Raw genomic sequence first — 23,947 nt, forward strand, 5'->3', positions numbered from 1 at the left:
CCAAAACGCCGAGCATAGAAAAGGGAATTTCCGGGGCTCATACCTCGGGTTCTATTGGTAACAGAAAAGTAGGGTCACTTAGCATTTGGGCTAAGAACCAATTGTACACCCAGTTGAAGTATAAATTAGTGTAACTATCCTACAGTACAATGTGAAAGTTTGAAATTACTCACGTCCTTCAGCTTCGGTAAATGGAGCAAATCGATTGGTTCGTTTTGCATTATATGTGGACTATGGCCCGCCTTAAGAGTCTCATGGAGGCCCCATTTATTTCATGGGCGGTTCCTGAGAAAACCCGATAAACATGGTTTCTGGATACCAAAACCGAGCCGATCCCAAGACGGCTATGCACAGCAGATGGCTGAACATTTTTACGATATATTCCTAAGCTCTCGATATCGAATAACCTTGAAAGTTTTCGTGATATCTTTATCCGTTTTGGAGATACAATTTCGAATTTACACTACATGCGCACTTAAAATACGCACGTAATGTGTTATGTGAGGCGAAAACATAGTTTTTGAAGTCATATAGCATCGAGATATGTGCTGTAAAGTGCCTCCGTTTTCACCAGAAAGATTCTGGGAACCCCGTGTTGTAATAGTGAAGCATATGCAAAATTTCTGTGCACGTAAAATCCAGTCGGAGATGTAAAATTGATTTCGCGTTATTTCGCTTTCACGTAAAGAAGCTATGAATATTTTACTGGGCGATAAAGTTCTTTGCATGCAAGTGAAATGCACTGCTGTAGCAGGGAAAAGAATGATAGCTGCGGAAAATGCTCCTATCGGCGCACAAGGAGGCTAATGTGCTCCTGTTTTTGACTCTTGAGTGAAAAGTGGGGTACCAGCTGCCTCATTCTACCTTCCTCAGCATCTTTAAAAATGTTCCCAAAAATTTTGGCATGAGAACATATACGCGCTTTGTTGTGCTGAGAGAAAAGGACACAGTGGCAATGGGAAAGAGACGGAAAACTATTAAATAATAGAAGACAGTAGACAGTGATTGTGGTATAGAAAGAGCGAAGATGACAATGGTAGTATGGGAGAAAGAGAGAGACAGAGTGGCAGTGGAACACTGTTGACAGTCACAGAACAGCGCCAGGAAAAGAGTGAAGGAGACAGTGCCAGCGAGAGGTCAGTAAAGAGAGAGGAAGTGGGTGAGAGCCAGTGATAGTGAAAGACAGAGTCTCTGACAATGACAAGGGAAGAGAGACATAGTGACAGTGAGATTAGACTGCAGCAATGGGAAGGATTGAAAGGGATAGTAGCAGTAAGTGAGACGGGAGGGAGACGTTAGTAGTAGCACAAAGCGAAGGAGGCTGGGGCTGTCAGATTGAAGACACAAAGAGGTAATGACCGTTAAGCAGCATGCGCGGATGAGAATGAGCAAGTGAGATCGGATGAGCCGGCCGCTGTGGCCGAGCGGTTCTAGGCGCTTCAGTCCGGAACCGCACTGCTGCTACGTAGCAGGTTCGAATCCTGCCTCGGGCATGGATGTGTGTGATGTCCTTAGGTTAGTTAGGTTTAAGTACACTACTGGCCACTAAAATCGCTACACCACGAAGATGACGTGCTGCAGACGCGAAATTTAACCGACAGGAAGAAGATGCTGTGATATACAAATGATTAGCTTTTCAGAGCATTCACACAAGGTTGGCGGGGACATGAGGAGAGTTTCCAACCTATTTCTCATACACAAACAGCAGTTGACCGGCGTTGCCTGGTGAAACGTTGTTGTGATGCCTCGTCTAAGGAGGAGAAATGCGTACCATCACGTTTCCAACTTTGATAAAGGTCGGATTGTACCCTATCGCGATTGCAGTTTATCGTATCGTGACATTGCTGCTTGCGTTGGTCTATATCCAATGACTGTTAGCAGAATATGGAATCGGTGGGTTCAGGAGGGTAATACGGAACACCGTGCTGGATCCCAACGGCCTCGTATCACTACCAGTCGAGATGACAGGCATCTTATCCGCATGGCTGTAACGGATCGTGCAGCCACGTCGATCCCTGAGTCAACAGATGGGGACTTTTGCAAGACAACAATCATCTGCACGAACAGTTCGACTACGTTTGCCGCAGCATGGACTATCAGCTCGGTGACCATGGAGCGGTTACCCTTGACGCTGCATCACAGACAGGAGAGCCTGCGATGGTGTACACAACGATGAACCTGGGTGCATGAATGGAAAAACGTCATTTTTTCGGATGAATACAGGTTCTGTTTACAGCATTATGATGTTCGTATCCGTATTTGGCGACATCGCGGTGAACGCACATTGAAAGCGCGTATTCGTCACCGCCATTCTGGCGTATCACCCGGCGTGGTGGTATGGGGTGCCATTGGTTACACGTCTCGGTCACCTCTTGTTCGCATTGACGGCACTTTGAACAGTGGACGTTACATTTGAGATGTGTCACAACCCGTGGCTCTAACCTTCATTCGATCCCTGCGAAATCCTACATTTCAGCAGGATAATGCACGCCCGAATGTTGCAGGCACTGTACGGGCCTTTCTAGATACAGAAAATGTTCGACTGCTGCCCTGGCCAGCACGTTCTCCTGATCTCTCACCAACTGAAAACGTCTGGTCAATGGTTGCCGAGCAACTGGCTCGTCGCAATACGCCAGTCACTACCCTTGATGAACTGTGGTATCGTGTTGAAGCTGCATAGGCAGCTGTACCTGTAAATGCCATCCACGCTCTGTTTGACTCAATGCCCAGGCGTATCAAGGTCGTCATTACGGCCAGAGGTGGTTGTTCTGCGTACCCGTTTATCATCTGCATTTCCTCTTGGTGTAGCAATTTTAATGGCCAGTAGTGTAGTTCTAAGTCTAGGGGACTATTGACCTCAGATGTTAAGTCCCATAGTGCTCAGAGCCATTTGAACCATTTTGAGATCGGATGGGTATGAGTGACTTACAGCGATAAACTGGTGGGTGTGAGCGATTTTCGATTAGGGGAGCTTGTGAGCGTTAGATGTGAGTTGCATGTTAAAAAGAGCGCAATTATATTCGAATGACAAAATTTTTGGGAAAATTTGTACAGGTCAGGCAGTTGGTAGCCCTCTTTTCACACAAAGTCTTTTAAAACAGTAACCTGTTAGCCTTTTTCACCTCCAATAAAATAATTTTTCCGCTGGTCAGTGTATGTACTGTGACATGCTCACATGTTCATCAGTAAATTAATAATCGGAGTCGGTATTCTTCTTCCGCTTCGTTATAGGCATTATTTTACACTTACATACATTTAAAGAGAGCCGCCATTCATTAGAAGAAGTGGATTTTTCTACCAAATCTTTCTGAAATTCCTTACGACCGTCCCGGCTAAGACGTGTGGATGCGCGAGTCTCAGCGTGTCGGATTTTCGTAGTACTGTGTACGCATCACTTCCATACATGGCCACACTCCATAAAAATACTTTCAGAAACGACTTCCTGACGCTTAAATCTATTCTCGATATTAACAAATTTCTCTTCTTCAGAAACGCTTTCCTTGCCATTGCTAGTCTACATTTTATATCCTCTCTACTTCGACCATCATCAGTTATTTTGCTCCCCAAATAGCAAAACTCCTTTACTACTTTAAGTGTCTCATTTCCTAATCTAATTCCCTCAGCATCACCCGACTTAATTCGACTACATTCCATTATACTCGTTTTTCTTTTGTTGATGTTCATATTATATCCTCCTTTCAAGATACTGTCCGTTCCGTTCAGCTGCTCTTCCAAGTCCTTTGCTGTCTCTGACAGAATTACAGTGTCATCGGCGAACCTCAAAGTTTTCATTTCTTCCCCATAGATTTTAATACCTACTCCAAATTTTTCTTTTGTTTCCTTTACTACTTGCTCAATATACAGATTGAATAACATCGGGGAGAGGCTACAACCCTATCTCACTCCCTTCCCAACCACTGCTTCCCTTTCGTGCCCCTCGACTCTTATAATTTGGGAACATGTGGTGCAGAAAGTGGAAACTGGCGACTGGCAGAGGCGGCTGCCACGTAGCCGCAGCCATGCAACGGTGCGCCAGCCGCCGCCGCCACCGCTGCCGTGGAGTCCCGTTGAGCGATTACGCGGCAGAGCTAGGCTAGGTAGCTAGCCAGCCAGCCAGCTAGGATAGCGCGTGACACACTGACTGAGTGGCTGCCCCGGGGCTCAATGGACTACACTTTCTCACCTTGAGGTTATGTTTCCCTGCCGCGACTTTTTGCCGCGCCGCCGCCGCTACTACTAGTACTGCCGCTGCTTCTATAATGTTGAGTCACGCTTGTTCTATTCCGAGCAGACCGCTACGCCGCGCTATCCGAGGCGCGGCCGCTGCCCCGCCGGGGCTGCGCGCAGACCAGTTGCCGCGCGCCTATCTAGCCGCTCGCCTAGACTCGCCAGCATCCGCCGTCCCACGGCGGGACTATCTTCGACACTTACCGTCCCGAAGTGCGCTTCACACCTCTGGTATTTTGACGTGGAAACGTCTGTTCGCCCGTCGGTCCAACTTCCTTGTGTGTCAAGAAATCGCCACATTCGATCTCTAATAACTTGTGACTAATAACGCGTCAACAGTGATAGGACACACAACGGGTTCATCACTTCTGTGCGTGTTTGTCGCGCGGTTTTTGTTTTGCTTCTGACGTCGTCATACCTGTCTACGCTCTAGCTTTGTGTAAAGTTAGAAATTGGTGCAGCGTGGAAACATTAGCTAGGACACTGATTTGGCTGTCATTGAAGGGAGCTGCGGACCGCACCCAAAGTGAGACAAAAAGGAATTCGCCGGAATATAAGTGAAAATCGGTATTAAATGGAAAAGCACAAAATGATGAAAGAAATCGTCTCATATGACGCGCAGATATGTTCGGAACGGTAGGAAACGCGAGTCACAGGAACGCGCGCGTCGAAAGGAATCCGAACAGTGTAAAAACTCCAGTGCCAAGCGAATGTAAGAGCAGGAAATGAGAAAAACGGTGCAAAGCGTTTACGTAGCTGGCCAGCGACAGTCAAAACGTCTAGGGATCATTTACACGCGTCGCTGGAAGGCAATACTGTGCGAAACAACTGTCTTAAAGAGACTGATCAAAGAGATGATTAAATTACATATAAACGCGATAAAATTTTTATGACTTTATCCCGAAGTTCTGACGAAAAACTAAGGCGCTCACCTACACTTTGGACACTGTTGGACCACAGCAATACCAAAATTCGGTAGCGACTGTGATTAAATGCCAAGACAGCTCTCGACTTCATCTGACGAGTAACATTTGCTCCGGAACGAACAAAATCGGAAGAACTTCCAACCCTTTCTGATGGCCCACTCTCTGGCATAGGCTGGAGTTCTTCTGAATACTCATCGACCAGCAGGAACTTCTGCAAGCGGTGCCGATTATTTATCGATTTTTCTGTCTAAAAATTTTGTGATATGTTAGTGACGCTTTGAAAATATCCTAGTCCTTTGGCAAAGGCCTGTATGTCAGCGATATGGCGATATATCGGCATTAGCCTTGTTGGATCGATGTAACATTCAAGGTGCATACTATTTTCAAGACTGAGAATGTCAGTGTCTGGCGAATTTTAATTTAAGTGATGCGAAATGTTTGCCGCAGAGGTACGGAATCAGAACATCCCAACTTCCGCTCACGTATTAGTTTCACTACTCAAGTGGATTCTGTAATCGCCAAAAATATATGTAGCGCCGACACTTGATTTAAATATGAGGAATTCCGGAGTCGATGCTGTGTATTTATTGGAAATTCCTACAGTGGTTACAATTAGTGTATAATATGATAGAATTTGTTATTCCATCTTTCTAGAGTTTTTTTACTGTCGACATCGAGAACAATGAGTGAGCTCAAAGCTGATGTTGCAAGGATATGGAGGATGGTATCGGTCTTGTCATCGTTGAAGGAAACCTCGTAGCTTCTGGCTGCATTGTTTCAGTAAAAAGAGGAGAAAAGTGAATCAGGTTGGATAGACTGAGCGAAAATACAGTGTCTGAACCGTTGCGCTATTTCTGTGCGTGTTTGAACCGTGCTAGCGAAATTAAGTCGTTCACTGGGCTTTTCATTGTTACAGTATTCGATTATTATATTAGTAGTCAGAGTAACTGCTAGTTACGTTTTTTTAAAAAGAACAAAAGAAAGAAAATGAACGGTTACATATGGCTGCGGCAAAGTGGCCAATGGCAGCGTTTATTACACTGACAGGGCTTCAGTTGTCTACAACCATATCGATAGGTGTTCATATGCACTGTGTCTGAGGACGAAGAGAAGGCGATAGTATTGGTCGTTCTACAAGAAATAAAATCACATGTGTTCTGCTTCACATGTGTTCTGCTTCATCCGTGCTCGAGATAGAGGTACTTGCAAGTATTGGACACTGAAATTGTCCATGATATTACAGCAGAAGAAAATGTACTTTTGTCTTTTATTGCCAAATTTACTATCACTTGCAAATGATCTCATTTCTGTCAGTTTCTCAGGGGTATATCGCGGAAAAGTAGTGACCATACTTTCATTCTGTCGAAGGATGCCGAAATCGTCAGACTCGTATATTGAAAAATTGTAAGGGGGAGAACTAGCTTATTTGCTAAAAATCTTTTCAGAATATAGGGTTCAGTTACAACAGAGAGCTCCAAAGATAATGTTCTTGTAAGTATGGTGAAGAAAGGATGAAATACAATTCGCACTGAGTGTGGGCGACGTTAGTTCAAAAATGGTTCAATTGGCTCTGAGCACTATGGGACTTAACATCTGTGGTCATCAGTCCCCTAGAACTTAGAAGTAATTAAACCTAACTAACCTAAGGCCATCACACACATCCATGCCCGAGGCAGGATTCGAACCTGCGACCGTAGCGGTCACGCGGTTCCAGACTGAAGCGCCTAGAACCGCACGGCCACACCGGCCGGCGAGCGACGTTAGTTTTTCTTTGTTCCCGTCAGTGATTTGCAAGGCGAAATGATTAATATGTGGTTCCGGTACAATGCACGAATGCTGTCTCACTCACTCAGAGCGACTGAGAAACCGCAGACGAAGATATAGAAACCTTCTGGAAGCTGTGAAAGGGTACGGTCAGTAATCTTCGGCGTTCTGTCTGCCGTGACCAGAGAGCGTATTCTGCGCAGGCTCCGCTGCACGTGGCCTAGGCCAACAAAATTTATATTGCGCTCGAATCGTGCACCGAGTGAAAACGAGAAGAGGAAACGGAGACAAAGGAGACGGCGGTCGACAGATGGCGAGGAGAGTTCCAGCGGTGACCGGCCGCGAACAATGCTGCGGGCAAACCGTTCAGCGAGGACCGCCGGCGCGATACGCACAACCGGGCCCTTTGTGCGACGGACCGCGAAAAATAATAAAAAGGCCGAGACGCCGGGCCGGGGCAACGAGCGCGAGAGGAAGAGGGACGGGAAGGGAAGAGGTGGAAAAGAATCGGCACGCAAGCTGCGGCGGCGGTGGCGGCACGGCAGCTGGAGCCAGGCGTGCAAACTAGGGAGGGCGCGCCAGGCGCAGACGTCTGGAGCTTCTGGCTGGTCGTTTTTTCGCAAGCCTGCCAGGGCGGGCCGTGGCGAAGGCAACGAACGCGCCGAAGGTCGGCGGGCGCGCGGGCGCGCGGGCGCGCACTAACCTCGGCCAACGTCAGGTGGGTTGACGCGCTACGCCGTGCCGTCTGGGGCCGGCCGTTGACCCCGCAGCAGCGCCGCCGCCACGCCGCCAGCACAAAGCCGAAAACCGCCCGCCGCGCCTGGTGGGGGGTCCGCGGGAGGGGCGCCCGGCGAGGGAGGGCAGGGGCGGGGGCCGCAGGGGGAGGGGGAGAGCCGAGCGCGAAGATGGCGGCGGGCGACGCGCCGCGACCCGCCGGCCGAGGACGTCGTCTCCGAAAAGCAGCCACCCTGGGGTGAGTAAGGTCTACCTTAAGGCGCAGGCGCGAGCGGCGGGGGTGCCTGCTGCTGGCCGCGGGTGGCGTCGATCGCTTGCTCTGCTTGACCGAGGGGCGAGGCTGCCGCACCCTGCCACGCCAATGCCCTGCGCGTCGACAGCCGTCCATCTGATAATTTTATCGCTACATCCGCAACTGTAGGCCGCATGTGACAGGCCGATGTCCTCAGGAGCTTACGCCGCAACTTTCCTATCGCGCTGTTTCTGCCTTCTTCAAAAAGCCATTCACTCATCTCTCCACTCGTCAATACTGTTACACTCATTTCCATGTTTGTAGAAAAATTACATTTTTTCGGGGACAGTTGCTGATTTTTCTTTTTCATTTCCTTTGACGCAGTCACAAAAACGTTTAGCAGCACCGGTCACCATTGGCCGTCATCAGAACTTTTGAAGCATCGTCATGAGGGTCGCTAAATAATGCTTTGTCAGATTCTCATTACTTGGAGACCACCATCAGGCTGTTTCAGTTATTCTGATGATAGCGATTGTTGCTCGACACCATCTAACGATCATGTGATTGCGTCCAAGAAAATGTGTTTTCACTTCCACGAAAGGTCTGCTTATCTGCATTTTAAATAAACAAGTTTGCTGTTATCGGTCACTGTTTATTTATATCCACGACGCATTTCGAACGTATAAACCTCTATAGTCAGGTGGACTTACATCTGTTAGTATGTCACATGTCTGTGTTGTGTTACGGTTTTGGGGTACCTTGTGCTACTTCCGGTGGTCACAGGCTCCTTTCTTTCTCGTAAAGAGTCATATTTCGTAAACCAAGATCTTTGCGACCATCTTTGTTTACTGACCACTGGAGACGGTGCCAGAGCGTCAACCGAAATCAACACACACGTCATACTAACACATGTAAATCCACCTGATGATGGAGGTTTAAACCTTCGAAACGCGTCAGGATAAACAGTGACTGGTAACAGCAAATTTGCTGTTTCATTCGATATCAATAACAGTCACGGTAAAGCCTAACCTAAAATGTTCACATTTACAATGATTTGCATTTGTCAACTTCTTGCTAGGCGACGGAAAATCCAGTGAATGATCACCTGTATCGCAGATGGAAAGTATGTTTTTTCGGAATCATCAGTCTTCTGACTGGTTTGACGCCTATTCTACCCTAACCTATTCATCTCAGAGTAGCGCTTCCACCCTACAGCTTCAATTATTTGTTGGATGTTTTGAAATCTCTGTCTTCTGCTACAGTTTTTATCTTCAGCTCCTTCTAGTACCATGGAGGTTATTCCCTGATGTAAGACATGTCCTGTCCGTTCTTCTTGTCAGTGTTTTCCAAATGTTATGTTCTTCGCTGATTCTGCGGAGAACCTCGTCAGCTCTCCATCTCAGATGTCTGGATTCTCTTCTATCCCCGTTTACCCACAGTCCATGTTTCACTAGCACACAATGTTGTACTCTAAACGTACATTCTCAGATATTTCTTCGTCAAATTAACGGCTATGTTCGATACTAGTAGACTTCTCTTAGACAGAAATTCCGTTTTTGCCAGTGCTAGTCTGCTTTTTGTGTCTTCCTTGCTTCGTCTGTCATTGGTAATTTTGCTTCCAATGTAGCAGAATCCTTAACTTCGCTTACTTCGTGATTCCCCCCCCCCCCCCCCCCCAAAGTTTGATATTAAGTTTCTTGCTTTTTTTATTTCTGCTACATCTCATTACCTTTGCCTTGCTTCCGGTTTACATTTAATCCATATTCTGTACTGTTCCATTCAACAGATCTTGTAAACTTTCATTTTTACTGAGGAAGCGATGTCATCACCAAATCATCACTGATATCCTTTTACTCTGAATTCTAATATCAGTCTGGAAGCTTACTTTTATTTCCGTCATTGGAAATTACACCTGCCGTGGAAGCAAACCAATAGGTATGAAAATTCTTAGAAGCATCTGTGTGTCCACCGCCAAAGCCCAGGTATACTGTCCACGTGCTGTTCAGGTCGTGGTTCGATCGTTGGTGCTGTGACTGTATTGTTGCTGAGTTATTCACTCCAAATACTGCTTTGATGCAGCTCACTACTTGTCTAGAGTTCCTCTTTGCATAACCAGTGCACCCAACCTGTACAGGCATTTCGAATTGCTTACTTTACTAAGCCTACATCTCCCTCCACTTCCTCTTGTTACCAAATTGTGGTTTACTCAATACCTGAGGATGTGTCCTACCAACCAGTCCCTTCTTTGAGCCAACTTGTGCCACAAATTTATGTTCTGCACAATTCGATTCATTACATCCTCGTTAGTAATTGAATCGACGTTTCTAATCTTCAGCATGTTTCAGAAACTTTAATTTTGTTATTGTCTGTACTTTCCGTGGTCCACTTAGAGTTCTGTACAAGGCGACACTCCAGGCAAATACTTCCTGAAAAGATTTCCTAACATTTAAATTCGTCGTTTATTTTGCTGCCTAAATTACAAAACTCATCTACGACTGGCAAGTGCCTCACTTACTGGTCTAATCCTAGCATCATCTGAATTACATTCCCTCACCCTTTTTTTGATTTTTGTCGATGATCATCTTACAGCTAGGCACTATCCAGTCCGTTCAACCACACTTCCAAGTCCTCGTCCATCTCTAACAGAATTAGAACGTCATCGGCAAACCTTAAACCTTTTCATTTCTTCTCCCTAATCTTTAATCTATTTCCAGATACCTCCTAGTTTCCTTCGCAGCTTGTTCAAAGGAAATTCATTTCAGATAGAGGGCTTTTAATCCTGTTACACAACAGAGGATACACTGAACAATCACCCAGGTCGCAAGCGTAAAATGTGGACTCAGTCTAGAAAAATCTTTGGAATACTACAGCACCAACAACTGAACTATGACCTAGCTTACATTTAGATAGTATTCCTGTTCTGTATACTAGACAAAAAGAACCAGTTCTCAGGAAGATCTGCTTGTCTACTGCCTAGTTCACACACCATGTACATATATTATCCAGCTGCGATCTGTGTCATCGTTCAGTTGTTGGCGCTGCAGCATCCCACAGGTTTTTTCCAGATTGACTCCACTGGCGTCTGTTTCGTGCTGTCTTTGGCTATGACAATCTCCATGTATTCATAGCTCACCTTGGCATCATATTCTTCGTCTTTCCCTCCATTCTTGAAGGATATCAACACACAAGGAAATTTTCTCTCACGTGTCATTCTACATTGTCTTGAACTGTCGCGTTCTTTGCCGTATTAGTATATAAGCTACACACTGATCGGCAATGTTCGGAGATATGCTTCAGCAGTGGCTAAGCAGAACGTACCTCATTTCACTAAAACTCTGTACCAAATCGTTTTGGAATGTGAATAACACACCTCCATCTGTGACTGTTAAATAGCTCCATTATTTGCTATTTAATGATGAGGACAAGGTTACATAATAAAATCTGGCGCAGTTATGGGCTGTACCATGCTGCCGAATATAAGTGGATCCTTCAGTCGTTCCGTCCAGTAACTTATTGATCTGTTTCCTTTATCCCAACTCTTTCACATTTTTAATGAGCTTGGTTCTGAATTATCATGTTATTTTACTAGGCTGACCTCGACTACAATTTTCCTCTGTCCATAACGCAAGTAGAACACAAATTTTATTGTTTTGTTTGGTAATCCCTTTTCTAATTTCGTCTGCAACATTTTTAAGACAACTTTGTCTCATCTGCCAGTGTTCTATTCTCAGTTACCGTCTCTAGAGTCCACAAGCAGCATGAATACTTCATAACGTTGATCTAGTTAAGGCAACGCCTGTCATCGTAATTTCCCTTTGTTTCCCTATGCAGATTGAGAAGAATACCATGATGGTTCCTCCAGCAAGACCATGGTCTGCTCCCTTTCTGATTCTTGTCCATCAGTGTGACTGCACTGTCTCTCTCAACAGGGCAGTGAACCACTTCCACCTTCTTTAGTCCTGATTTAGCATGAAGCGACCTGTAGATGAATTCAGTTTCTATTAGCATTTCCTGCATGACACAAGTTAGCAAACCTGCCTCACAGTCTGGATGTACTTCCCAAATTTCATTATTATGGCCACTCACTGATGAAATTGATTGTAGATTATGTTACTACTTTTTAACTGGTCTAATATCAAATTATTTGGAATTACTAGCTATGTAGTTGTTTTCTTGAGTGTCCTCTAACTTCTCGACTGGTAGAACGTGAAAGTGTAACCTGCTTCTGTTTGGCAGAAGTCTCTTAATATCAGAACAGAACACCACATTGCCACACTATTTATTCTAAATCTTCCTCGTGGATCAACAACTGTCCACAGCCTAGCTGGTATTGGACTGTTTACTTTCAATACCCAGCTTGAGAATCCTTTCCAATTAGAAAGCTTTTGTACATCAGTGCACGCAATATTAGTTTTCTCTTCCTTCCCTGCATTCAGTGGTTATCTCTGTCAGTATACTACATGCTATACAATGGATGACAGAATCAGACATCTACCTGGGCTAAAACTATTCCATTAGAATAGGATTGTTGGTACCAATTTAGTTGCATGGCATTAAAAAGGTCCAAAGACAGTGGATACTACATCACATTCTCACCATTAAAATTGTAGATTTTAATTCTCCCAAACAGAGAAACAGGATAATGACAGGAGCCTTTTTAATGCATTTGCTACTATACTCCTTTTGATGTTCCAGGAAACTAATGACAAAAGGCTACATTACAACATTTTATTCACTAGCGGTTTCAGCCTAAGACCATCATCTGGTACCAAAAATTGGCCAAGGCAAATTATATGTCACTCACTGCCCAATTTTTCGTACCAAACAGTGGTCTTTGACCGAAACAGGTGGTAAATAAATTGTACTAATGCAGCCTTTTGAGATGAATTTCCTGAAACATCTATCCTCTGCTTGTGACAGCTTGAAGACATATCTAAAATCATCATGACGGAATATTTCTGCTATCCAACCAGCCGCCTTAGATGAAATATTGCTTTTATGCCGTGTGAACCTGACAAATTTGTGCTCTACCTGGAAACGTTTACACCTCTAAAGTGAATAATATTTGCAATTTTACTTCACTTTTCTGTACAGTATGTCTCGTGACAAAAGAATCACTTACTGCTACCGCAGTAATAGGTGACTTCTTAATGCATTTTTCTGTACTGCATCACAACTGTGATGGTAATTTGCCAGCATACACAAGCAATCCAATGACTTCCATTATATTCATTGCAACCTAGAAATAACACCACAATACAATTGGTACCATCATTTCAGTTAATAAGGAGACTGAAGCTTCTCAACATTCACATATAACGCTTTCATCATATTTATTTAGAAGTATCTAGACATTCACTGCCAGAAAACCAGCTGTGGCAGAATAGTTGAACAGTCAAAGACTTGCTGCATCTACATTGAATTGTGATTTACCTCATTGACTATATAACATTAACAACGCCAGTGTCTATTTTAATTGACCAGGTCCCCAATATGCTTGTGAGATACCATTTACAAGTAACTCATGTATTATTTGTGACATTTAAAATTGATTTTGGTAATAAACATTGGTGTCATAGGTATGGCGAATTATAAATAATTTTGGCTTAATACAAAAGTCATTTATTATTTTTGCATTTAAGCTAAGATACTCAATTTGATATTCAGGTGAATCTCTGAATCTTCACTACCACTGAAACATACATTTTGTAGCACACTTTTCATTGTTTTAATGCACAAGTGTTGGAAGTAAAGAAAAGCTGTGCTTTTTCTTTCTTCCCTTCAGTTATCAGTTTTAATAGTTGGAATCATTCAATGCTTCTAAAATTTCGGTGACAAGGATTAGTCAGAGAACGACCATCTGTAAGAGTAATATACGCTTTCCACATGTATTACTGAGGTCTGGGAAGTGTCAGATCCTGCACTAAGATGAAAAAATTTACTTAGCCTGAAGTGCAGTCGTGTCTTACTTCTGCAGATGGTTACTGTTTAGAATACTGATACACTAATCACAGAGTTATTGTACAACACAATATTCCACCTTATAAAACTTAGAGGAGTTTTGTTTCAGTGAAAACAAATTCCTTAGATAATACAGATAAATCGAATGAAGCAGTTAAGCAAGAAGAGATTACATTGTTTTTCAGCCTCCAGCCGTAAAACTAGAGATAGCACAACATAAATCGCTCGTAAAGTGTCACAAGACTGACAACATTGTTTTAATCTGCTGCTTATTGATGAAATATGGTCAAATCTGTAGTTTATTATTAGTGAAGTTCCAGTGCATTAATTTATATTCCTTAACAAACATCTTTCACAGACTTTTGGTGATTTAATTACTTTATCTTTCGAAACAAAACTTTGTTTTGAAACAAGTATCGTCTCTAGATGTTGTAATTCTGTACAAAATGTTCTTATCAAATTAAAATATTGCCATAATTTGCATATTATTAGACGTCTGTGACATCATAAGAAAAAGATACACATCCTTTTTAATTACAAAGTGTACAGTAAATGACATTATCAAATTTCTTCTCTCTACACGGTAGTACCCTCTGTGGTTTGACGTCCTAGAGTGATATAAATGATATTTCATCTTCTTCCATTGCCATGTATCGTAAAAATACAATGGGTGTTTGAATATAAGCTCTATACTCTTAATAAAATGATATTTTCAGCAAATATGTATTTTAAAAGTGCGATACACATCTGATAATAAATTATCTGTGTAGCCATATTTTGTTTAATATAAATTTTAATAATATGTAGTTTTCATAAGGTTATTGGTCTCAGTTAGGATAAATAAATTGTAGTAACATTTGGCCAAGAAGTGCAAAATTGCATAAAACGTAAATTTTTAGCCCATCAATGGTGATTTTATAATATGACTCAAACTGCAAAAAGCTTCATGCTTTTGTCTGAAACACAACAGTAAAAGCAGTGGCAGTCTGCTTCCTAATATCCCAGAAATTCTGTTTTTCTTGGTTTTCAAACAAAAATACCTATCAGATTAGTATTAGTGTGGAATGAAATCTTAATTCACAAAATTCGTGATAATTTTATCTTGAACAGTGCTTCCAAGCTGATTCAGGTCAGCTAACGTGACACCCTGGGTTAGAGGCAGCGTCACGTCATCAGAACTCAATGCACGGCCACAGAGCCGGCAGCGCCGCACAGTGGTCGCTTGGCAACGCGGCGGGGCTCAACCATGGGCACATTGCGCAGGTCAGTAACCAGCGCTACAAGGACGTGGCTGCGACTGCGCCGGCCCCGAACCGAGCGTTGGCGCGCCCTCTCCTCCCAAACTTGTTTCTGGCCTTGGTTAGCCCTGTCTAGACGGGCCACACAAGCATTTGGACGCTGCCGCCTGCATTCGCGTTCGGGCAACTGCCGCTGCAGCTGAGTCTCTTATTTTAATAATACAGTTAGCCACGCGAGAAATCACTCGGATTACTTGATTGTAAACAAACATTAGTGAGATAACATTTCTAGGTCTCGACATCCACAGTTCGATATCTTCTTTATGGTTATAATGATTAACACTGCACAACAAGAACGCAGAAAATGTGATAGTGTTATCAGCATCACACCAGAGATATATATAGCTGTTTATCTGACGTATTTTTCGAAATGTAAGACATAGGAAAAGAAATTTCCAGGTAAGATAAAATATCATTTCCAGTAATATTTTTATGCCTTTTTGTGTTACTGTATTGTTTTTCACTACAATAACAATAAATGTACTAACATAGTGCTATTTTTTTTTTATTTTCAGGTTACATCCCGTCTTTGTATATTTGTGAATCCGCTAATGAAGGAACACCAATTGAGACACCCCAGCTTGGAGGAAAAGTTCCATAAACAAACTGCTCTTTTATGGTGAAGATGAGCAAACTGTATAACGTTTCTGTTATATCTGAAGAGAGATTTATCGAGAGAACACCCAGAAATACAGAGATAATTTATACCATGGTGAAGTAAATGCGACTGAACTGCGACTAATTGATCGTCCAGATATTGTGATGAAAAGACACAGAATGCTATTAATTATGGAGATTGTCTTAATTGAGTGATCAAGTGAACATGAAACAGGTGGCGGAATATTTTTGGGAAGATTGAAAACACATGCTGAGTGCATCGGAGTGAACAGCAGTTATAGATACCATTTCATATTGCAACAATTATGAGGTTGTTAAATGACACAAAAAGGGCTGAAATATACTGCAGTCACCACTATAGTGCAAAAGGATATTTGTAAGTAGATACAAGGAGAAGCAAAGAGAGGAAGAGGCAATGAACAACTTGTCACATGTTCTGACAATGATCAAAAGTAAATCACTGCTGGTTAAAAGTGCTAAAGAAATGAAATTGCCCAGTAAATTGTTGAAACCCTTGAGGCAGACAAACAGGGCAGCCACCCTGAGCTCACAGTCTCAGAGCGCCTGCAAGCTGGCTGTGCACTGTGCAGCAGGCAGCCAGCAACAGCCGAGTGACTTGGCAGCACTGGAACACACCTCCACACAGCGGAGAAGACCGCAAGGAAGGCATTGTTGCGGCAGGTCGTGTCTACCGACCAGGTCAAGGAGAGCGAGTGACGAGCGAAAGCGGCCAACAGCGCAACAGCTATGACGCCGTAGCCTCGCAGCACTGCGGGCTTGCCTGTTCGCACACCCAGCCACTGTTGCCATTCATACGAGTGTCAGGCTCGCCTCAGGCGCTGCCAACCATCGCGAAGCAAATTATCTGCTGGTTAGAAGCACACGAGGGGTATCGCCACTACTCACACGCAAAGAACACTTACACCAGATGGTTGGCACAAGGAGCTTCAGTTCAGCATCGAAACTTATTTTAACGATGAATATCTCTACTGAAAGAAGACCAGAAGGCGTTTTCTGTCTACAACAAATGATTTGAGGTTGCTAATGTTGCTTCACTGGTGATATCAGTAGAAATCAAGGCAATAAAAAAGTGTTGAAGAACTTTGAAAAAGTAATTAAACAAGAAATTATAGACAGTGTTCTGAACACTAGTTATTACATGACAGACTAATCTCGAAATCATTCTGCATAGCCGTGAAGAAATGGTTAAGTATGTACTGGAGCTAAAAGACACTGTGTCTCGTACATAATTCCCTGCTCAGTTGCGGAAAGAAATAAACTGCATCAATCTGCTTTCTCTCATCCACAAAATCACTCTTAATACGTTTGTTTTCCAATCTTTTGTACACCAACACTGATTAGAGAAATATACCTGCATTGTCACTCATCCTTCACGATGGACACACACACAAAATTCACTCAAACAGCGCAAGATACTGCGCACAAAAGAGTCCTTGAACGACTATCGTCTTGTGAGAGGCGCAACTAGCCACAATGAAGTACAGATTTTTTACTTACTTCTGCGAAACTTTGCAGGAAACAGCCATCCTTTTCGTGGAACACAGTTACCACAGACGAACACTGAACACACGCACCGCATCTTTCGAGAAAATAGCGCTCCACAAGCGCGCCAGATGTGTTTCCCTTTCACGACAGCCGTACTCTCTCACAACTAGTCTGTCGCCATCACAGTCGGCGCGGCATCTAGCGGTAGAAAAACGAACGATTCGTGTTCTCCCCACCTCGCAGTGTAGCACTAAGGACGCATAGAAGCGCTCGCCGCCAGACAAGGCGGCCTTCATGCGCCCAGCCAAGCTCTCCGATTAAAAATTCTTCTTACTATCGAATACCGCAAACTAGAGATTACTTCTCTGGCTTTATTTGTAGCTTTGAGGTGTGGCGCTAAGCTCACCTGGAGTATTCTTCATAAACCTGAGTATATTCGCCAGTTAATACGCAAAATACGTCTTTAAGATTAAGTATTTTACGATAAATGTGCAAGAGACAGCGAACTTGAAATGAATGAATGAGTTTCAAATAAAGCACAAACCCCAGACGATACTTTAGTAAGGCTGCTAACTCGTATGTATAGGCAACACAGCCTTTCATTACCTAACACTTCCGTTTATTCTTAATAAAGCGGTGAACAAAACGCTTCCAAAGCTGCTTTTTGTTTCGTGAGATACACCTTTCTTCTCATTAAAACAGACCATTGTATGCAAAGCCTTTGTAAGCAACTAGAACCCACAGACTTGACATCACAGAAACATAGACACTCTAGTAAAACAGTGTTTATACTTCACAGAGAAGCAAAATGCACATATAAATGGGAAGTACAACATCATCAGCAATTTATAAAGCAAATCAAGCTTTAGTTCTAAATACAAAAAGCACAGAGAGACTCAAAAATCATTAGTATAGATTCTGAATATGTCTGTAAAATGATATCACAAAGGAAATAATCAAAAACTTCCTTCAAGTGAGGACCAGATTCACTGAATCAAATTCCACAAAGAAAAGAAAACTGAGATAAAACTTGAAATGAAAGTTAACATAAATATATTGGATAAAGAACCACATTGGGAATAACAATATTTAAGCTTAATTGTTAACCAAGAGAAAGGTACCTCTCTAACTTTTTAAACAAATCTAGTTTCAAATGATCATAAAACAGATGCCTAGATTTTCAGCTGACAGTATTCCCAAGAAGAAAATGTCATGTTAGTGAGTGAATCATTTCTAATAGTTTTAATTCCGTTCATAATCTGAAGTGGACCTAGATGTTGATACAACGATGGTTCACTGAGATGAAGGAGGTGTCTGTCATTATTTAAATACACTGACATGCAGAAAGAAAGAGGAAGGGTGAGATGTATCCGATGGGCATTGTATAGTGACATTCTACAGTGAGAGACACAAGAAATGAATCATCAAGAAAAACTGGTCTTCACCATCGTTTGCAGAACAAATAGATTGTAAAGATAAGAAAAAGAAGACAGTCAGTGGATTGAACAGTTGCCACGCCAGAAGTGAACACATGAAACCAAGAATATTGTGGAAATGATACAGTATAAAAATAAGCTAAATCTTAAATACTCTACGGATTAAATGTGAGCAGTGAAAGGAGTAAAGTCCATAGGCATTACTAGAAAAGAGTATGTGCAAGTAATGAACTGGGCTGTATCACATGACAAAGTATTAACGTAGCTCACGATAAAAACCTTCTACAAAGCATGCTTCGCTTTACAGAAATATACATTTTAGCTTTGTTTTACTAAGAACACAAGATATGAACATGCTACAGCTTGTAAGATGGTAATTTGAAGAAGATTATGAGGAGGCTCGTAATTTATACTCCTGTGCTAATGGAAAGGACAAAATTCTCTATGCAAATGAAGTTTACTTCTTCATCTGACATCCACAGAAAATGTAAGCATTGTTACAGATAATGTGGTTTAAATTACATATTGTAGCATCTGGTGGAAAGAGAGTGGAATAAAATTCAAAGCAGAGGAGACTTCACACAAAATAGAGTCTACATGAATCTATGTTGAGATGGAAAAGGCGTGAGTGGAAGATGAGTAAGAGATTAACAGTAACAGGTTAGTGATGTGAAGGGAAATCAACAACCACAGTGAAACCATTCCATTAAATGAATAGGTGGATAATCAGCCCACTGAATCATTCAACAGAGCAGACGAAAGAAACTGATTTGAAAATTATACTGAAGGAACACAAATGTGAAACAACGCCAGTAATGTACTAGACAATGCCATATGTTGATGTATACCCATCTTCAATGACCCAGGTAGCATCCTGTAACTCCATGATTCATTATGCGTGTTCTTAAATCTGTATATCAGGTACAATAACTGTCAGAAAAGACCAAGATCATAAATATGTTGGCTGATGGAATCGAAAATACTCATAGAAGAGAGAATGAGAGCAATATGTTTACAATTGAAGAAAGTAAAAGATTTCACTTATTGCACTCAAAACGAGAGTACAAAAGAAAACAAGTTAAAAATACAAAAATATTTGGAGAAATTAATCACAAAGGTCAGAAGAAAATAAAGATGCTGCAAGTCGTCTAAAAATTTTAACAGAGTATAAGCAAAATTGCTACACTTGTCATATAAATAAGAAAAAGTTAAAATGCATATCTGTAACAGTAACGTTGGACTGGGGAGTAAACAAAAACTTAGTAAGCTAGGTACATGTGTAGAATGAGCTTATTTTCTTAGTAGTGGCAATAATTAGTGGAGAGATTGAACACCATTCAGCAGAAGAACATTTCAGAGAGAGACAACATAGAAATTATTTTCAGAATGAAAAGATTGCTACGAGAACTCGCATGCGCCGTTAACACAAAGCTGAAGGAAAAGTAATTAACCATACAGTTCTTTGTTATTGAGGAAACAAACGAAAAAAGAAACGAGACTTGTCGACATAAGAAGTATAATATTGTCTCTGGAAAATAGCTGTCACATTGAAGAGTTACAGACAAAAAGTTAAATGTTTCCAGGAAAGAGATTCTAATTGTACTGAAGCAGTATTTCACAAAAATCAAGTTCATATGAAAATATAGGAAAGAAGAGGCTGTAAATCTGGCCAAAGAAAATATGGTTCTGAGTGGGAACGCTCGGAATGTCTTCTTCTTTCTTCGACCTCATATGGCGCTGAAAATTAAAATACATTCGAGTTCCTAAGTGTTTCATGCATGGATACCCGTAATCATCAATATAATTACTATGTTGACTGATTCATTTGTCGTAATGGTCGAACAGCTTTCCTTTAACCTCAACAAAAGCGTCTGCCGTTATGTGGACATGGTGGTTTGGATTTCTATCTCTTGAGGTGAAATGCCCTCCACCCAGATACTAATTATACTGCCTTAAAAAGGTGGCAAATATGTAGGGTTAGTGATCCACCGGCTATCATTTACTTCGGTGAGGAAATTGATGAGCTGGTGCAGTAGCATGCAGTCAAAAGGTTGTACAGCAAAACGACATCTGAGGAAAGTATATCTCTTCTCTTGTTTTGCAGGGCTCTGCGTAGTCGTTTGAAGGTCTCTCAGTAAGGGACTGCAATGAGTGCTGTCTTTTGTGACATAAAGTCTGGAAATTTACGTAAATAAAGATTTCTAGGGCACCGTGAAGGCACTGCTCGACAAGCAGGCGGCAGACAGATTTGCTAGTGGGCGAGGGACGCCATGGTGACTATGTTGAAAACAGTCGTACTCAATTGTAATACTAGAACTGAAACTGTTTGTAATACCCAAGCGGGTTTTAATTTGGTACTCAGTCGAAGACTGGAGAAAAATAGCTATCGACACATGTACTTGTTTATCAGTTGAGAGCCAAAGTAATTTTGAATAATAGGAGAAAAGGAAGTAATCTCCAAGACAACCTCACTTTATTGCTACTCCCACGAAAGAAAGAACTTGATGTAGATCATTTGCAGAAGTAAAGAAAGATCCCAGAAGTAGCGAAGTTTCATTAATCCCAGGGATAGAAATATCCTTAGAAGCACTAGACTGTTTCAGTAAGAGCGAATTGATAACAGGAAAGCAAGGACTCAAAAAACACACATGATCTGACTAAAGTAACTGCATGAAACTGATAATACACTGTATAAGTAAAAAGAACAATACATTGTCGTCCTTGAAATGGAAAATGAATGAGCCATGCAATGAGAAATCCTGCATGTTTTTCTAAATAATGTCTCGACTTCTATCAGATATAAACATGTCTTGCATTTCCACAGAGATAGTGATGTGAGAATGAGATACTGAAAAAAGATCGGCACAAAAAAATCTGTTAATACGTGATGTGACTGCACAGTCACAGCACAATTTAACTCAGTTCTTAAGAGCATTGCTTACCAGAAACATTCACTGCAGCCGAAATTTTCCTTCTGATGACCTAAGGTTGACATGGTTATTACGGTGGCACATGAGTCATATCACGCCGCCTGTTGTACACTAATTCCAAAAGTAACAGTGTCGTAATGGAAGTAGGTGTCACTAGCTGAGAAGATAGCTGGCCCAAGAAATCGTGCTACGAACGAAGTAACACCGAAGAATTTGGTGGAAGATGTTAAGACAGCATGTGGGCGTGAGTTCTTTCTAGTTACAAAGCTGCCTGTAAATACAGCTAAAAATCAGATTAGTGACAACATCAAGAAGTTAGTGCAGTATGTTTTCAAACTACATAGTTATACTAATAAAAAAGCTGTTCAGCAGTCGCCTTTCAATACTACATTAGTATGAAACTGAAGAAAACTCAGAACAGAACTGAAGGGAAAGACAAGACTGTAAATCAGACAGCAAATACGAGTACAATGATCAAGAAACGGAGTACTGGCGAGGCGGTATGGTCTGAGTAAGACAATGTGGAAAGGACAGAACTGGAGGTAAATTAATTGTTCGGATCGTATTTTACAGAGAGTAAACGACAGTCTGAAGTAGTGCACAGAAGAGTAATATCTAAAAATTATGACTGGAGAAAATGCAGAGGCCTCCATATGGGAAAGGATTAATGAAGTGCACAACACGTTAGGTTCTTCGAGAAATTGTACCGAATCTTAAAAAGCTTGTCTAGAATAATACTGGGAGATTCCTGAACTTAATGTCACTGCGAGATGGAAATAATGTTCAGGTAATCACCCCGGGAGAAAGGTTTATTGAAAAAGGAAGAGACCTATATATGTGCTTCATCGATCTAGAAAAGGCATTTGAAACGTGGTTTGGGACAAGCTGGCGACTATAATGAGGGAAAAGAGAGTGGACTGGAAAACCAGAAGACTTATAAACTCATTATATCTTAATCAAAAAGTTTCAGTTAAAGTGAGAGGAGAAAGTAGAAACTGGATCAGACTAGGAAAAGGAGTAAGACAAATGGCTCTGAGCACTATGCGACTTAACTTCTGAGGTCATCAGTCGCCTAGAACTTAGAACTAATTAAACCTAAATAACCTAAGAAGATCACACACATCCATGCCCGAGGCAGGATTCGAACCTGCGACCGTAGCGGTCGCTCGGTTCCAGACTGTAGCGCCTAGAACCGCACGGCCTGGAGTAAGACAAGGATGCTGTTTATCACCTACTCTTTTCAACCTCTACTTGGAAAATATGATTGACCAATGCTCATTAGATGACAAAGGAGTAGAAATTGGAGGAAGAAGAGTAGGGTGTTTGAGATTTGCTGATGACATGGTCCTTCTAGCCACAGCGGAAAAAGAATTACAGGATTTGGTGGACACCATTGCAACTAACGGAAAAAAAATATGGAATGAAAATCAACACAGATAAAACAAAAGTATTGGCACTAGGAGGAAATAAGGAAATAAAAATTGTGCTAAATGGAGAAATACTAGAACAGGTGCAAAATTTTAAGTGTCTTGGAAGCAGGATAGACACCGACTGGAAGTGCACCACAGAAATTAAAACAAGGATAGCAATGGCAAAAGAGGCGTTTTATAAGAAAAGGAGACTCTTCTGCAGCGGTCTGGACAGAGAACTCAGAAAGAGACTCATAAAATGTCTTGTATGGAGTGTTCTTCTATATGGCGCTGGAACATGGACGATGAGGAAAAAAGACAGAGAAAGGCTGGAGGCTTTTGAGATCTGGACATGACGGAAGATGGAAAGAATAAGTTGGATGGACAGAGTAAAAAATGAAGAGGTACTGAGAAGAGTGGGAGAGAAAAGACAGTTACTAGATATAATAAAGAGAAGAAAAAGAAATTGGATTGGGCATATATTAAGAAAGGATGACGGACCGATAAAAACAGTTTTAGAAAGTTATGTAGAAGGGAAAAGGAAGCGAGGAAGGAAGAGATTCCAGATACTGGATGACATGATGGACGGTACAACATACAGCAGCCGTAAGAAGGAAGCAATGGATCGCAGAAAATGGAGAGGCAAAGGACCTGCTAATATAGCAGATAACTGATGATGATGATGAATCATCCCGTCTTCGAACAACCAAACAATCTGTTCCAACAGTCACTCACTGTAAATCCAAACTATTCTACATCCAGTAAAGGTAGGAATGAAGAAAGAGAAGAAAACAGAAACCCTGATGAGGAAGGAATTCAGGCCAAAGTTCTTCAACAGCGAAGACGGAAACTTCCAGAAAGACTTCACCGGTTGATTAAAAAAACAAAAAAAAAAAAAAACCTGG

At 42.0% G+C, this 23,947-nt stretch overlaps 1 long non-coding RNA gene across 1 annotated transcript in view; it reads left to right on the top strand.

Annotated features, from left to right (window-relative positions):
- The first annotated feature begins 7,826 nt into the window (after positions 1-7,826).
- Positions 7,827-23,947, top strand: part of LOC124790107 — a 54,971-nt gene continuing 38,850 nt past the window's right edge. Inside the window, exons 1-2 of the long non-coding RNA XR_007016224.1 lie at positions 7,827-7,890; positions 14,956-15,108. This is a non-coding gene — a long non-coding RNA (uncharacterized LOC124790107). The remainder of the gene's footprint in view (positions 7,891-14,955; positions 15,109-23,947) is intronic.

This window comes from Schistocerca piceifrons, chromosome 3, assembly GCF_021461385.2.
Source record: "Schistocerca piceifrons isolate TAMUIC-IGC-003096 chromosome 3, iqSchPice1.1, whole genome shotgun sequence".
Classification (NCBI taxonomy): domain Eukaryota; kingdom Metazoa; phylum Arthropoda; class Insecta; order Orthoptera; family Acrididae; genus Schistocerca; species Schistocerca piceifrons.